A 16,349-nucleotide genomic window follows, 5' to 3' on the forward strand; every position below is an offset into this window, starting at 1 on the left:
TCTCGGGGCAGTTCCGGATAGACCGGGACGACACATCGAAGAGGCCCAGTGTGTGGATTTGAACACCGCCTACCGCACGTTGGGACGTGTTTGGAATGTTGAACTCCATCACTTATTCGATGGTCTCCCACCACCAAAGACGGTGCATGCAGCAAGGTCGCTAACCTTGTGGCCCTGTACCTGCCGCCGAAGTGAATAATCATATCATCCATCTATTTCTTGGAGCCGGAACGGAGCATCGATTAGAGGAGCCTTTGAGACAGCACCAAGCTTAGCTCTTCCTCTAACGGTAGCGAGAGATTCGCCAGTCGTGTGCTTGCCTCATATCACTGCAAGCCGTCTGCGCGCGTGGCGCTATATCTTTACCCCTTATCGAAAATGCCGTGTAAACATTAACCTTCCCCGCCCAATCGTTCTAGCTCTCGATGTGAAGTGCGTGAGTCAGATGAGGCGAGGCAGATAAGGAGAGGCGCGAAAGAGGCACGCGGAATTACTTATGGGAGAGACGTGTTTGCATACGCTTATCCCACCCGCGGCGCGCGTTATCTGTGTGGGCAAGCACGCTGCTCTGCCCGTTATTTCCTGCAGCTGGGCATCTGCCGACGATACCTGCTTTTGTCACGCGACGCGCGATTTTTTTTCCGCGTTTGATAAGCCGCGCCTTATCTCGTAGCCGGCACGCCCGTTGCTGATAGGGGGGGGGGGGGGGGAGCCACGTGACCAACAAAAGTGGCTCGACTGATGTGTTCGCTCTTCTTTATTGGTAATCTTTTTGCTTTGTTGCGTGACCAAGTGGTGCGATCCCGCGTCGACTAAGCAGTACTCGAGGCTTGGCTGGCTTTCTTCCTCACTTGGTTTTTTTTAGAAGAGCGCTTGAGGTTCGAAGGAGTGGCGTTGGAACGGTAGAGCTGCTTCTCCGCAGTGCGCAGCCAGTGACTGTTTCTTCATCGCGCAGTGGCTGCTGGGAAGAGTATTGTACGCTCGAGCGACGACTGGCAGAGCCTTACTCGTACGTAACCGAAACCAATATTTTCGTCGCTGAAGTTCGCCGTAATTCTTATTGTCGATTCGTCGCTTGCGTTTTCTCCATTCTCGAGTGCACCCCCCTCTCCCCCCCTTACTTGCCGTCCGCTTCTGAGGCCCCGCAGTTTTGCACACCTCTTTTCTAGGAATCGAAGTTCTGACAAGGCAGTAAGGGTAGTACTCTCATGAGCATGCCGAATCGATATTGCTTTGACTGCTATACGAAATACAAGAGGCAGTAGTTGCTTCTGTGACCAATGTAATCGGTTAATATTGCGCGTCGCTATTTTTATTTGGTGCGAGCGTGCGTTGTGTAGTTCATATCAGTGATGTAGTTAAGAAAGATAAAAGAACAAGGGAAGCCTGAAGACAACGTCCCGTTTCTTGCGCGTCAGTATTCATAAAGATGTTTGGTTTCTTTTTTTTTCTTCTTTTTTTGCTAGCAATTTCACGTGAAAGAAATATCATTGCATCTGTATAGTTACCGCTTTCCAGCACACTGCATTAAGTAAATTCGTATCCGTGATGATTATTGTGTTAGGAACTTATCTCGTAGATGCTTTTGTGTGCGGCGAAGTGTTAGACCGCTGAATCGGGACAAAATGGCCGCGCGCCAACTTAATTTTAGTCGAGCTTAGCCTCGGCCTTGGGGTGGTTACCGGAACAATAATTCTATTTACACTGTTGCTGATGCCAGGAATAACTTCTGCGTTGAAATTGACTTGAAGGCAGAATCGCTGTTTCTTACAGTCAGAGTTTTGGCGGACCTGTTTGTTGACAATGCAAATAGCATGTATATTAATTGAAACTGCATTTCATAAACTCGAGTGGTGACTATACTTTCTCTAGAAGGTTCGTTTATTAAACATCTACCCATGAATTCGATGAGTTTTTTTTTATTATTAGAGGTTTGTTCGTGGCGAATCTAGACCAGTCTTATTTGTAATTCGGTTTCTATTGGTAAATAACACAACGAATGATACGCGTAGAACGAGAAAAATACAAAGGAATCGAAGTGCCCAAGCTTTGGCAAGCTTATGAAGCCAGTACATACAGACGAAGATGAACGGTTTCTCTTAACTTGTAGAATGAAACATGATACAGGGATGTGGGCTCATACATCGCATGCAAATGCGATCTCTGAGCACGGTTTCGACAAATCAAGCCCGGGCAATCGTTAATTCGGACAACACCCCTCGCTGCCGCAGAGGTGTGTCCCTCACAGACCAGGTGCAACTTTTTTTGAAACTTTAATGCATTCATTGAATCAAACTAGACATTTAGAGCGGTCAGACGGAGAGCTGTTTCTGCCCATACTTTCTTCCGCCATCCGACTCTAAAATCGACGTTCGATTCGTTTCTCCTTAACTATACCTGCTTTCGCGTTCTTTTATCCTCGTCCCTGCACGCGGCTATGCTTGAGTTGGGCCGCGTCGGGGCGGGCCGTAGGGTGCTGCGTTGCGCTTGTCTTCGTTGCATTGGCTTACGTGACCATTTGATTGCGTTAGAAGCGTTTAGTAAAAAAAAAATGGGGGTGGGGAGGGGGTCTATGTGCCAAAACCACGATCTGGTTATGGGGCACGCCGTAGTGGGGGACTCTGGAAAATGGGGCCACCTGGGGTTATTTAACGCCCGCATCTGTTTTCGCGTTTCGCCCCCATCGAAATGCGGCCGCCGTGGCCGGGATTCGATCCCCGCGACCTCGTGCTTAGCGACCCGACACCATGGCCACTGAGCAGCCAGGGAGGGTTAGAAGCGCTAGTTACGCTCGCTTTTGTCTGATCATTGCAGATCCGTTGCAGATCACTTTTATTGTTGTCGTCTCACGTGTAATGTAATACACCAAGATCATTTTTTATTTATCTCCTCTGACTCTCATATGTTTCTCTTTATCATCCGACCTCCCTGTTGCTTCTACAAGACTTTGCCGCTCCCACCTTCTTATTTCTTGCCACATTAATAACAGCATGTTGGCGGTTTACCCTGTAGTGCCCAACGTACCATTTATGCCACTCTGAGTTTGACACCACAATTCCCTATTGAACTACGGGAAACCTATATCGTAGCCTATAGTAGCCATTTTATTCTGGAGCGAAGTTTCAGTTTTGAATTATGTAGATGCTCAACTACAAATGAATTATGTACTAGTTATACCAATTAGGTCTTTACTCCGTTTATTTATGTATATTTTTTTCGCACAAATCTGCTCTCCATGGCGAAGAATAAAGCTGAACAAGTTGTTTAAATTTTCTTGATGTTGAAATAACTTTGGGCATTGCAGGGTTAAACATGGCCCTGTCAAATGTCTCTGCTCTTCACTAAAGAGCTCCTCTCTCTCTCTCTCTCTCTCTCTCTCTCTCTCGCTTGCTCTCTCTCTCTCTTCTACGCGGTAATATGTTACTAGCTTGCGGACTGCACGGACAGTGCATGTTCGGATGCCGTGAACGTGATGGATCGTTTCCAAGAAGAAAAAGAAATAAGTAAAAGCAAGCTCGGCAACCCTGTCGCGCGTATTTAGCGCGAGTTTCGTAACGAGCCGTTAAGCGGGGAGCAGCACAGCGATCGCTGAAAGCGTAATTGGCTTCTCCGCAGGTGCGGTAATTCGCGCGATCAACGCGTCCATTACGTCACCGACAGCTGCGCTACTTTTCACGGAGCGTCGGAGCCGCGTTTAGCATTTTCCTTCCTCCTTAACGGGCTGGCCTTTGGGCCGATTTACGCTCGAGCCGCCCATATCGCCGCAAGCCGCACCGCACGCCTGCGGTCGCGCGAGAAATTGCACGTATCCAGCAATTGTGCACAAATGACCATTTACACTGTGTGCACAGTGCATACCTTACACATTGTAAACCGAAATTTGTGCGCAAGTGTTTGATACGTGCAATCTTTCGCGCGACCGCACCCGTGCGGTGCGGCTTGCGGCGATGGGCGGCTCGAGCGTAAATCAGCCCTTAGCCTCTGCTTATGTAGACGGACACACCCGTGTGCTTAGATTTAGGTGCACGTTAAAGAACCCCAGGTGGTCAAAATTTCCGGAGTCCTCCACTACGGCGTGGCTCATAATCAGAAAGTGGTTTTGGCACGTAAAACCCCAAATATTATTATTATTATTATGTAGACGGATGCGTTTGAAATCCGCTCGAGTCTTCACCGCTCCTGTGACAATGTCGCCGCTCGTTGCTCGCTCGGCAATATCCGGCGGAACGGAACTGGTGACAATAAAAAAGGTGTTAGTGCGATGTTCGATTACTCTAGAAATGTTGTTGTCGAACCCGTTGGGGCAACCAGCAAAAAAAAAAAAAGATTTTTAAAAATACAATAACAAACTTTATTTTCATCGTGCGAAGGCCGATGTAATACCGGTGTCTTGACATGGGTACAGGCACCAGCATTGGCAGTTTCGCAGTAATCGCAATGCAGATCGCTTACAGTCGCTGTATACATGCAGTTTTTTTTTTTTCAACAGCGCATGCAAATGCGGTTTTCTCACAAATTCTGGTTCAGTTTGCATTCGTTGAACCGATGTATACGTTTCTATTTCTTTGACAGTCGCTTGTGTGTTAGATACTATCGTGTCTTATTTCCTTGTGGGCCATATGTTTTTCTCGGTTTTGTCCCTCAGCGCCTATTACCTGTTCTTTTCATTGTTGCCCTGTGTGCGTGTAATCTCTTCCCGCGAAGCAGCTTTGTCGTGCTGTTTTCCTAATAACAACAGGTTACGACGATGACAGACGGTAGCGGGTATATTTACGCGACTCCGAGCAAACGTTAGAGTTATGGGCCGCTGTCAATGCATCTTGTGACGCAACCCATGCCAATCATTCCATCGGCGGTCCAGAATTCGCGCCTAGAATGCAGCGGGGCTGTGTCGACATTTGACGGATATGTATAGCGTTTCAATTTTTGGCGGCTCGTTGCGATGAGCAACGTCGTCCGACGTCGCGAACGTTGCAGCGGGAGAGGGGGGGGAGGGGGGGGGAGGGCGGCTTTCTTTATCGGAGGCGTTATCCTAGAGTGGGATCCGGAGTCGAGTGTTTTCCCGCATTGTTCTCTCGTTATTTACGGGAGCAAAATCTTGCCGGCCGCCACGTGTATGTTGGACGATAAGGCATTCTTTATCATTCAAATGTTATTTCAAGGGAGGCTGAACGTCTTTCTTATTTCCGTTTTTTTTTTTTACAACTTGGGAGGAACAGCTTATACTACCGGGAAATGCCGAAGTATGTGGGAATTATTTCTGAGCCATCGGCTTCAGCCCGTGTGTCTGTCCGTCTGTAGCCCTGTCCGTTCTTAACGGCACAAATGGCGGCGCTGCGCAAACGAAGGAAGGAAGGAAGGAAAGAAAACCATGGCATATGCGCTGTCTCTGAAGTAATTTTATTGGCAAGCCCGAACGATTGGGTTCGCGGTGCTCAAATTGCGTTGTCAAAATGCTCAAGTTCTTTGTTAGAGCGATGGACGGTGTATTGGTGCAATTACTTCCTTCTGGCATAAAATGCTTCAATAACATCTTACGCTATAGTTGCTGGCTATGTTTCGACAATATGTTCATGCCACTCAAGATGACACTGCGCACACGGCAATGCGCAGCGACCTAGGAAGACTTCGAGGCAGAGAGCATTCGTTCTGACGTCTCACACATCTTCCGCTCAGGCCTGAGCAATATCTCGCTGAAGATAACGGTTGTTGCGTGGTACAGACTTGGAAGCGTAGCGCATGGTGGCGCTCGTTACCGTGTGTGTGTTGCTTCTTTAAGATGTATTTTTCTTTTTTTTCTTTTTTGGTCCAGACACCTGCATGCGTATTTCAGTTTTCTTTTTTTTTTAATTCGTAGAGAATTAGCCGCAGCGTACTTTACCGCATTATTAGCTTGTAACCTTCTCCAACAGTCTCAGTCGGCTCAACACATGGGCACTTTATTATGTTTTGGTTTACTTGGCGTTCGGTCGTGGTGTTACGCGTTGTGTTCTTTGCGTGTATTGTGTTTTCTTGGTTTCGTTTGCACTGCCTATCTTCCCATTTCAGCGTATACCCCTTCTGCCACACACGAAAGTGGTCAAGGCCTGGTGGTCGCCGCAACAACAACAACAAAAAAAGACTAATTCGAGCGTAACTCATCTACGACGACTATCCAAGTGCGCGAATAGCCGAAACGCGTCATGTGCGAGGAGTGCTGTGCTCCTCTCCCACGCTTCTCTCTGGAGAAGCTGCGCCTTCTGGCGGCGCCGCCGCGAAGTTCGCGCGTGTACCCAGTGACGGAAGTGGGCGTCGGAGATGTTCACCGAAAAAGTGGCACATATCCACTGGCACGGGCCCACGAGAACGGCCAACCTTTTTAGACTGCACTACCTTCGGAATCGGCCTACATTTTTGGCGGAGTGGCTAGATAGCCCAAAAAGAAACTCGTCTGAGTATTCTAACAATTTTATTCGGGATAACCATAAATAAAAGCTCAACAACAGCCGCGACGGCAGGTGAACCAGCATGCGTGCTTAACAGCTTTCATACGTTATCGCAACAAACGCGATTCCTCATTTTCCCCTATTCTGCGTACCTTTAGTTAAAACGCCCTGTGTTCTGGGATACTTGTTCTCCACTCCCCCGTCAATGTTTTCTCCGAAATAAATCAACTGCGTACTTGTTTTGGCCAGCCCCCAACGCTTGAGCACGTTCGGTCCACCATGTTCCACTTAAATGTATGCACCACCGGCGGGCGCAGACGTTGTTGATGACACGCGAGTGTGGTCTGTATGCGTGGGGGGCACCGTGACAACTTTATTGGAGCGTCGCCGTCTTTCGTAGATCTCGCTCGAGCTGTCCCTATAGTGTACGTGCGTATCAGGCCGTGACATTCGACGCGTGTCACAGCATGCAACAGCGACGGTCACCGCTCGGCAGCCTGTCCGCCTTTTTTTTTCTTTCTTCTTTTTCTAGGCTGTTTGTTTTCTCGCGTCGTTCCCATTGTGTTCGATCGCGCGGCACGCTCCCATTTGTGACGTCACAAGGCCAGTTGTCCTGCAGTCTCGCGTTGTGCGCGACAAATAACGTTGCTTTTCAACGCGTACGCACGAGCTTTGTAGCTTTGTTATTCGCGATGTATTAATTCACTGTGTTATGGGGTCCGACAAACAAAATTGAGGCACGAGGTCGCCGGTCCGATCCCTCGCTTGACGTTTCATACTGGCGGGGACAGAACGAAGAAAGAAGGAAAGAAGGTGCGGATGTGCATGTGCTTAGGTTCGCGTTAACGAACCCCAAATTCTCAAAAAAATTATTGTTGCACTTTTTCGTTTGAGCCTTTATGTGAGGCACGGTTTGAGTAAAGTCTCGTACGCTTCATTTCTATATTTGTTACTACTGTTATAGATGTACAATCTCTGATAAGAAAACAACGATTGTAATTTTGTACTTTTTTGTGCGCGCTTTGTATTTCATTGCAGGTTGACTATCAGTATGTTAATTGCTGTTAGTCATTGTTTTCGTTGTACATATTTCTACCTTTCGTTCCTATTTTGTTCATCTTCCTCCATGCATCGACGGTTTGTTCGCTTTAAGTTTGCTCTACTTCTATTGCTATACCCAATATTAACGATTGAATTTTTTTTTTCTTTGTTGTACTCGATTTATACATATTTGTTTGAAAAACGGCTGCCGTTCTGTTTATCATTGCATTCGTTATATGACATGTCCTTGTTATTTCTCGTCCCTGCCTTATGTAATGTCCTGCAAAGAGGCCTTAAGGGTAAAATTATGTTGTTGGTGATGATAATAAGAAAAATCCAGTGCCATCCCCTTTGCATCGTCCCTCGTATAGTTAGCAGCACTGGGGCGTAAACTGTAATCAACCAAAGGCTGCTTCTCCTATACGTCGTGTAGTCACATACTGTTCTTGCTAAAAAAATATTAGCGACGCTGCAATCGTTAGAGCTGGTTTAAACTAATCGTAGGGGCTAATTTGTATCAGTGCAGCTATACTCACCTGCCGCGGTATGCGTTGTGCGATACACTGAGCTCGAGGACGCGGGTTCGCTCCCGGCCGAGGCGGTCGCACTTCGATGTTGGCGAAATGCGAGAACGCTCGTGTTCTTTAGATTTAAATCCACGTTAAAGAACCACAGACACTCATAGTTATTCCGGAGCACCGTTCCCCTCACTGTACTAGGCGCACCTCACAATCGGATCGTGGTTTTCGCACGTACACTGTAAAAATGTTTACCCCACTAAGGGTGTTTTTTTCCTTGTCGCACTGGTAACACCCTTACCGTTAGGGTCTTACAAAAATTTTATAGAGGACAACGACGGAGGTCTGAACTAGACTTGCGATGAAAAAAGACGTGGTTGAAAGCTGTGTATGATCATTCTGAGAGCCTTGGGTGCACAGAAATATCTGACAGGAGAACTTCGCAGGGAGAGATACGAAACTCTCTTGTCGGCTATTTCTGTGCGCCCAAGGCTGTCAGAATGATTACGTAGTTCTCAAGCACGTCTTTTGTCATCGCACGTCTAGCTTAGAGCTCCGTTGTCGTCCTCTATAAATTTTTTTGTAAGACCCTAACTGTGAGGGCGTTACCAGTGCGACGAGAAAAAGAAATACCCTTATGGGTGTAAATTACATTACATTATGGGTGTAAACTGAAATTACACGTACTCGCCGTGTTTATACCGTGTGTCCCACTAACGTTAGCCAAGCTGTTCAACCGAAAAAAATAAAGATTAAAAAAAAGAGTACGTGGTGCAAGATACGATCTTAAGACCTACGGTGTTTGGTCGTGATGCTTCTGGCGACCAAACACCGTAATCCAATCAATCAATCAATCAATCAATCAATCAATCAAAAAGTGAGCTTTATTTAAACAAGTCAAGGAATGTGTACAAAAATAGTTGGACCAATAGCCCATGTTGCTTGCAGCTGGTCCAAGATTCCGAGGTCCGTAGGTCTTAAGATCGCATCTTGCACCACGTTTTCTTCATTTCTTTTTTTTTCTCTTTTTAGCTAATTAGCTTACGTAACGTTAGCTAGGACACCCCATACACAAAACCCACGATTGCAACGGCGCGCAAACAACGGTAAACCCGATCCTCGTGTACAGGCTACCGGAGTTACGTAATGTTCAACGAAAAAAAAAAAAAACGAACGGCAGGTGTTTTTGTTAGACATGATGGCTGCGCATGCATATGCGCGGGTATACGGTTAACTTTTTCTCGTGCCCGAGCCTAGACAGCGGATGAGGTTCACCTTACCCGCAGCTATATAACGTCGCCGGGCTTTCATCCGATGTGCACGCAGCGCATCGTATGCGCCCTGGTCGGTAATTGGGAAGAATATTTGGTAACACACCTGAGGCGTAACCTATAGTGACTAACCGGGGGCGGAAGAAGAAAACCGATTAACCGAAGTATAGGCCAAGTCGCATTTTGTAACACTTCGTTTCCCGCTTCGTGGTTGGCTAAGTTGACACGTGCTACCGAAGTCGAACTTCTTTCTTTTCTTTTTTCGCCACCATGTACCGCACGTCTCGTCAGTGAACGGCAGAAGTCGATGTCACGTTGGAAAGCGAAGAGCAGCTGTAGCGTTGGCACGGCATAAAAGGGCGCGAAAGTAGAAGGCGGTTGTCACGGATTGTTTCGGTTACATATATTTTGATCATCAAATGAATTTTTTCTGAGTAATTAGTTGGCGTCAGGAATAGACGACTCAGTTTAGTTTTGACCTTTCCTCCGAAAGATGCGCCCGAACGTACGGAAAAGGGCGCGGAAACTGGGCGACGTCACATATAATGACGTCGTGCGGCCGTTGCAATAAAGCTGGGGACTTCCGCGCAATATTAGGTGCTTTGGCCTGGCGCACAGTCGAGGGCAAACTTTTGTGGACCGTGACAAGTGTGACTAAAAATCGGCAAACATCATTGTAACGCTGGGATCTTCGTGCGACTCGCACGAATTTTCGTTACCGCAATATGGAAAGCTTTAGCTTTGTGCTCAGTCGGCCACAAATGTTTGTGTACTGTGACGCTGCCCAGTAAAACCGTCAGTTATCACGGAAGGCACGTTTATTATTAGGAACGGACGGATTTACAATGATGTTTGTCCGCCGAAGTTTAAATAAGATACTCGTATGAATTATACGTTGGCTGGCTTAAGACCGTGGTAAAGTTAGTTGTTGCATTTGCCCGTCTTCCGTGGTTCGTAAATTTTGTAGCCGACAACGCATCGTGCCTTGCTCTTGCGATGTGTAGCCGTGGTGACGTAACTTGGCAGCCATATCGCTTATGCGAGCGAGCATGGACAAGATCAGGGACGTCGGTTTCCTGAACTGTTTACAAATTGACGTGTGATTGACAGGCACGAATGTGAATTCTCATTGTGTATGGTTTTGTCGTTTTGCTTTGCTTTTTTCCCCGTGACTTTCTATACGCTTCGTCGCGTATGCGGTAGATGGATGACAGCCGGGTCTATGCACGGATGCGATCAGCGCCGTTAGCTATCTTTGTTTAATAGTATATAGCTTGGCGCGTGCTATCCCTCACTTATATCTGTTCGAGGGGGGGGGGGGGACGCACACTGTCAGCTGTGGTTGGAGCTGTTACATTTGTAAAATGATCACTTTGCGACTACCGCTCTGCGTTGACAAATGAAAAGGTCAATTTGATACGTGAGATTATTTTGTGGTTATAGAGAAGTACGCTGTAGTGGATGGTTCTTGGTTAGTCTGGACCGTGTGTATGACCAGATGGGAATTCACACATATGGGAAAAAACTAAGGCTATGTCACATGGAAACGTCGCATAGATCACACGCACAAAGCGCTCGTCCTTGTGTTCTTCTTTCCACGCAGTCGCCATACAGTTCTCAACGTACCAGTGCGCACCGTAGTTTTACGCTGTCTATAGTTGTCAGGACGCTTTCAGCGGTGGATTTGTCCGTTGTCCGCCCGCGGGTACTAAGACAACCTTGCTCACCGGAGGGATTGGTATTCGAGCCGTCTCTAAATCGGATTGGCACCACTCCGTCGATCGCATTTCATCTCGCCACATCAGTGGCTGACAATCATTGCCTTCCTTGTCAGTGTATAGCTGTTTCCATCGCGTGGCCAAACCATCCAATCTCAATCACTAAAGCCAATGGCGTAATACTCAAATTTCTACGACGAAAAGCGCGTATATATGCTGTAAACCGACTTGCACCCTTAAGAATGCAAGTCGGTGTACAACTCACACCCTTTACAGATGTAAGTGCCATAGACTAATTTGCACCATTGAGGGTGTTTTCCATGCACCGACGCTGCTTCAGCACGGGCGCGTTGAACCAACATGGCGGCGGGCATTGCCGCCTCGAATGACGAGACGAGCGGTCTAGCCAACTAGCGCGCCACAGAATATTTATCGAGTCCGCTTGGTATGGCGGCTATAGACGTTTTCTTTGCTATTAAGTTCCAAAGATGGAGAGGGACAGCGTTGCTCGCTCCACAGTTTCGAAGCACATAAGTCGTGTGTACCGTGGAATTAAGACCCGCAGAAGAACAGCGTCTGGCATTGACTCTGCTAGCCTCTCTTTCAAAAACCTGTTTCTTCCTATGTACTTTCAGCGTAAATTGAAACGCAAACAGAAAACAACTGATTGGGATTCATGTTACGAGTAGTTACATGGAAGTTCGACGTGTGAATGCTCCGTAGCCGATTTCTAAGCATTTAGAGCAGGCCCAAGTGTGTACGTTCTGGAGTCTGATTTAAGCCATTGCTACGGGAATGCAGGCGGAACTGGAAACGCAGTAAAGCTTTCTATTAGGTTTTTTTTTCCTTTTCGTGTTTGAATTTATGCTGATAGTAAAGAAATGTAGGATTATTTAGCCCAAAAAAGCTTATTAATGTAGCAAACAAAGACCGATTTTTTCTTTTTTTCGAATATTGCGCCACAACCACGAAGACAGTACAACATGGGGGATTTCATAGTGTTCTGGCGCACTTTGGTAACTCTTGTGATGAAAAAAGGTCGCAGAAGTTTTTTCAGGTTGAGCTTATATGCTTTCTTTTTCAACTATGCTGTAACCCTCACTCACTAATAAACACCTAACTGTACCGCGCGTAGACTGTCAAAACCTGTGACGTCGTGGGCAGCTCGGTAGTTCCGAAGTTTCACGCTGGTGTCGCCACGATCTTGTTGTTTTTTGTCTTGCTTGCCAAACCTCGGATCACAATAAGGATGACGGATCACAATATTTGGTACTCGGACAGGCCATTATGTCCTACCAGTCTAGGGCAACGTGACATCTCTCTTTCGCCTGCCCCCCCCCCGCATTTTAAGGTCCTATATAGCTCGGTATGGCAGTTAATCCGAGCGTTGCTCGTGGCTAGCGGAATGTCGTGTATCGGACGTGCAAGCGACTTCACGAGATAAGACACCGAGAGACGAGATGTCAGTATTTGCCTTCTCTGTGGCGGATGACGTGGGGGGGGGGGAGGGTAGTGAAGGGGGCAGTAGTAGAGTAGCCGAAAAGATAATTACGGGGTTTTACGTGCCAAAACCACTTTCTGATTATGAGGCACGTCGTAGTGGAGGACTCCGGAAATTTCGACCACCTGGGGTTCTTTCACGTGCACCTAAATCTAAGTACACGGGTGTTTTCGCATTTCGCCCCCATCGAAATGCGGCCGCCGTGGCCGGGATTCGATCCCGCGACCTCGTGCTCAGCAGCCCACGCCGAAAAGATTAGAGAACGTGGGTTCGATGCACTTCACATTGCTGCTTTTTGGAATGGGCGAGCGAAAGAGGAAGGCCACGATCAACTTGTTTCTGATTGGCTACGCGCCTCTCTCTCTCTCTTTTTCTTTCTCCTCAACTTTGCAGCGGCATCGATGAGAGCGATCGCGGATCGATTTGGACACTCCCTTGGGTAAGTCGCTGTGGTCCTCGCTTTATATTTTCATCGGAGTGTGCCGTCGAATGCAAAATACCTTCGTAACGCGTGCTGCACCAATGGACACTTACACGAGGAGCGCTAAATCACCACGCAATTCGATTCGATTCTGGGAATGTTAAATTATTATTCTATTCAGCCTAAAATACATACTATTTGCGCACCCCTATATAACCGAGTTTAAACCGGTAAAATATTTCTTTCAGGGTACATTTTTCATCAATTTGGCGGAGGGAAGTTTATTACAGGCGGATAAAATTTAATGCCGAAGTGTTTGCTCTCCTGAATCTTGCGTCGAAACTTCTTGCGCCCGTTGTACCTGCACGTCAGTGGGACGTCACTGATATATCCGAGCATATTCCCATATATATATATATATATATATATATATATATATATATATATATATATATATATATATATATATATATATATATATATATATATATATATATATATTACGCAGGAAAAGTTATCAAAAGGTACCAGGTTGCGAGTCATCGGTCTCTTCATATCGCAATGTAGTTCTTGTTTAGCGGTAAACAATTTGATCCGAGTAGACGCTGTCAAAACCATGATGTCGGGGTGAACTGGTGCAAGAACTTCAAAGTGGCATCCAGTGGCGTAGCTAGGTCGTCTGGCACCCGGGGCCCATAGGTCTTCTGTCACCCCCCCCCCCCCCGGGTGTAGCCGGCGGAAAGAGGGGTGTCTTCAGACGTATATGACACCCCCCCCCCCCCTTCACAGGCCCCTTGCACCCGGGGCCCACGGCCCCCCGGCCCCCCTATTGCTACGCCACAGGTGGCATCGCTGCCCGTGTTTTGGTCGTGTGTCTTTTTATAGCTCGCCAAGCTACTTCTCTCACTTAGGGTGTTTCTCCTTTCTTTTAAATTTTTATTTCGTTTTTTTTTATTTCACGGAGGGAGGCGTAATATACTGTTACATATCAACTCAATATTCCTCGTTAGTACCCGTCCTTTTAAGGATCTTCGCAAGGCCTAACGATCATATTTCTGACTGTAATGGGAGATCCCATAGAGATTGTGCGGCTGTCAGCGCGAATAAAAGCTTAAAAAAGAAAGAAAGGCAGAGAGAACGAGCTCAGCGCTAGACTTCCAACTAACACCCTTGACAAGGGTGTAAAATATTTTACTCTGTGCACACTGCAGAAGCGTGGATTTGAGGAGACAAAAAAATTATAATAATATTTTAATAGACCGGTGATAAATCATCGTCCCGCGATAATTCTGGCGAGAGTGGCAATTGGCACTCCCCGCGACGAATGCTGTGAATAGTATGTACTGTCATTGCGGCAAAGAGTGGGTGTGACACTTTTATCAAAGATCACGCGAACTGAACAACCGATATGCACGAATCGGGTTGCTCGCTCGCTAAAAAACATTTGCTGACCTACCCACAATGCCGGTATGTGCGCGCTAGGTTGTGTCGCAGCCAGGACGACACAAACACAGTGCTTAAAACAATGCAGACACTCGGAATTAACCGTGGCTAAACCGCTTGAGATGCCGAACACTTCGCGGCCGGTGTCACGTGACGTCGCTTCTTCGTGGAGAGATTCCAGCAGGTGGCGTCAGGGTATGTTACGGAGTCATGGATGCACCCGGACTCTAATACGTGCGCTCCTGACATTCGCCGAGGCTGTCGGCCTCGCCGACCGCCTTCAGCTCCATCGCATTTCCGCGGCGTGCATGCTGCTGTTTCCGATGCACTTTCTCTCCCTCTACTTTCATTCCCTTCCCCCCTGTGCAGCACGGTTGAGGTGTCCTCTGCTGAGAGACAGTTACTGCGCTGCACTTTACCCCAACTTTTCCTTCCCATCTTCAAGAATCTCCTTCTCTCCGCGGCGTGCTGCTGTTTCTGGTGCTCTTTCTCTCCCCCTACTTTCATTCCCTACCCAATGTGCAGCGCGGTTGAGGTGTCCTCTGCTGAGAGACAGTTACTGCGCTGCACTTTACCCCAACGTTTCCTTCCCATCTTCAAGAATCTCCTTCTCTCCGCGGCGTGCTGCTGTTTCTGGTGCTCTTTCTCTCCCCCTACTTTCATTGCCTACCCCCTGTGCAGCGCGGTTGAGGTGTCCTCTGCTGAGAGACAGTTACTGCGCTGCACTTTACCCCAACTTTTCCTTCCCATCTCCAAGAATCTCCCTCTCTCTCTCCGCGGCGTGCTGCTGTTTCTGGTGCTCTTTCTCTCCCCCTACTTTCATTGCCTACCCCCTGTGCAGCGCGGTTGAGGTGTCCTCTGCTGAGAGGCGGTTACTGCGCTGCACTTTACCCCAACTTTTCCTTCCCATCTTCAAGAATCTCCTTCTCTCCGCGGCGTGCTGCTGTTTCTGGTGCTCTTTCTCTCCCCCTACTTTCATTGCCTACCCCCTGTGCAGCGCGGTTGAGGTGTCCTCTGCTGAGAGACAGTTACTGCGCTGCACTTTACCCCAACCTTTCCTTCCCATCTCCAAGAATCTCCCTCTCTCTCTCCGCGGCGTGCTGCTGTTTCTGGTGCTCTTTCTCTCCCCCTACTTTCATTGCCTACCCCCTGTGCAGCGCGGTTGAGGTGTCCTCTGCTGAGAGGCGGTTACTGCGCTGCACTTTACCCCAACTTTTCCTTCCCATCTTCAAGAATCTCCTTCTCTCCGCGGCGTGCTGCTGTTTCTGGTGCTCTTTCTCTCCCCCTACTTTCATTGCCTACCCCCTGTGCAGCGCGGTTGAGGTGTCCTCTGCTGAGAGACAGTTACTGCGCTGCACTTTACCCCAACCTTTCCTTCCCATCTCCAAGAATCTCCCTCTCTCTCTCCGCGGCGTGCTGCTGTTTCTGGTGCTCTTTCTCTCCCCCTACTTTCATTGCCTACCCCCTGTGCAGCGCGGTTGAGGTGTCCTCTGCTGAGAGGCGGTTACTGCGCTGCACTTTACCCCAACTTTTCCTTCCCATCTTCAAGAATCTCCTTCTCTCCGCGGCGTGCTGCTGTTTCTGGTGCTCTTTCTCTCCCCCTACTTTCATTGCCTACCCCCTGTGCAGCGCGGTTGAGGTGTCCTCTGCTGAGAGACAGTTACTGCGCTGCACTTTACCCCAACCTTTCCTTCCCATCTCCAAGAATCTCCCTCTCTCTCTCCGCGGCGTGCTGCTGTTTCTGGTGCTCTTTCTCTCCCCCTACTTTCATTGCCTACCCCCTGTGCAGCGCGGTTGAGGTGTCCTCTGCTGAGAGACAGTTACTGCGCTGCACTTTACCCCAACCTTTCCTTCCCATCTCCAAGAATCTCCCTCTCTCTCTCCGCGGCGTGCTGCTGTTTCTGGTGCTCTTTCTCTCCCCCTACTTTCATTGCCTACCCCCTGTGCAGCGCGGTTGAGGTGTCCTCTGCTGAGAGGCGGTTACTGCGCTGCACTTTACCCCAACTTTTCC

At 48.1% G+C, this 16,349-nt stretch overlaps 1 protein-coding gene across 8 annotated transcripts in view; it reads left to right on the forward strand.

The window, feature by feature from the left end:
- The window catches only part of Cpes (Ceramide phosphoethanolamine synthase), a 74,980-nt gene that overhangs the window by 39,024 nt on the left and 19,607 nt on the right, over positions 1–16,349 (forward strand). For 7 of the 8 annotated variants that reach the window (XM_065449937.2, XM_065449930.2, XM_065449933.2 and 4 more), the window contains one exon: positions 12,868–12,913. The gene's annotated coding sequence lies outside the window, so the exon portion shown is untranslated. Of the gene's footprint in view, positions 1–904; positions 1,010–12,867; positions 12,914–16,349 lie in introns of those variants that run through there. The other variant, XM_065449931.1, reaches the window with a different exon arrangement.

This window comes from Dermacentor albipictus, chromosome 9 (genome assembly GCF_038994185.2).
Source record: "Dermacentor albipictus isolate Rhodes 1998 colony chromosome 9, USDA_Dalb.pri_finalv2, whole genome shotgun sequence".
NCBI lineage: Eukaryota > Metazoa > Arthropoda > Arachnida > Ixodida > Ixodidae > Dermacentor > Dermacentor albipictus.